Below are 1,565 nucleotides of genomic sequence, written 5' to 3' on the forward strand. Positions count from 1 at the left end.
GCACAGCCCAGGCGGAGGGTGCTAAGGCGGCCACGCCCTCGCCAGGCAGCAGCCAATCAGAAACTGAGGTGCAGGAAGGAGGCGGAGCTAATGTAGATGGTAAAGAGCCCCCCCCATCCCCTCCCCAGGGCTGGCACTGTCCCCATGTCCCCACATCTCCACCAGACCTCCCAGTGTCCCCACCAGACCTCGCAGTGTCCCCATGTCCCCACCAGACCTCTCAGTGTCCCCATGTCCCCACCAGACCTCTCAGTGTCCCCATGTCCCCACCAGACCTCTCAGTGTCCCCATGTCCCCACCAGACCTCTCAGTGTCCCCATGTCCCCACCAGACCTCTCAGTGTCCCCATGTCCCCACCAGACCTCTCAGTGTCCCCATGTCCCCACCAGACCTCTCAGTGTCCCCATGTCCCCACCAGACCTCTCAGTGTCCCCATGTCCCCACCAGACCTCTCAGTGTCCCCATGTCCCCACCAGACCTCTCAGTGTCCCCATGTCCCCACCAGACCTCTCAGTGTCCCCATGTCCCCACCAGACCTCTCAGTGTCCCCATGTCCCCACCAGACCTCTCAGTGTCCCCATGTCCCCACCAGACCTCTCAGTGTCCCCATGTCCCCACCAGACCTCTCAGTGTCCCCATGTCCCCACCAGACCTCTCAGTGTCCCCATGTCCCCACCAGACCTCTCAGTGTCCCCATGTCCCCACCAGACCTCTCAGTGTCCCCATGTCCCCACCAGACCTCTCAGTGTCCCCATGTCCCCACCAGACCTCTCAGTGTCCCCATGTCCCCACCAGACCTCTCAGTGTCCCCATGTCCCCACCAGACCTCTCAGTGTCCCCATGTCCCCACCAGACCTCTCAGTGTCCCCATGTCCCCACCAGACCTCTCAGTGTCCCCATGTCCCCACCAGACCTCTCAGTGTCCCCATGTCCCCACCAGACCTCTCAGTGTCCCCATGTCCCCACCAGACCTCTCAGTGTCCCCATGTCCCCACCAGACCTCTCAGTGTCCCCATGTCCCCACCAGACCTCTCAGTGTCCCCATGTCCCCACCAGACCTCTCAGTGTCCCCATGTCCCCACCAGACCTCTCAGTGTCCCCATGTCCCCACCAGACCTCTCAGTGTCCCCATGTCCCCACCAGACCTCTCAGTGTCCCCATGTCCCCACCAGACCTCTCAGTGTCCCCATGTCCCCACCAGACCTCTCAGTGTCCCCATGTCCCCACCAGACCTCTCAGTGTCCCCATGTCCCCACCAGACCTCTCAGTGTCCCCATGTCCCCACCAGACCTCTCAGTGTCCCCATGTCCCCACCAGACCTCTCAGTGTCCCCATGTCCCCACCAGACCTCTCAGTGTCCCCATGTCCCCCAGAGGGCCACATTCCCATCTCCCCACGAAGGGGATGCCCTCATGTCCCTTGAGGGGAGCCGTGTCCCTGGCGGGGGGGGACGAACGGTGTCACTTTGGGAGGAGGTGTCCCTGGCGTGGGGACACACCCCCACCGTGTCCCTGAGGACTGTCCCCACGGCTGGGGACCCCCAGGGCCACCCCAGCCCTGATGCT

Source organism: Egretta garzetta, unplaced genomic scaffold, assembly GCF_000687185.1.
Source record: "Egretta garzetta isolate BGI_Z169 unplaced genomic scaffold, ASM68718v1 scaffold1208, whole genome shotgun sequence".
Taxonomy (NCBI): Eukaryota; Metazoa; Chordata; class Aves; order Pelecaniformes; family Ardeidae; genus Egretta; species Egretta garzetta.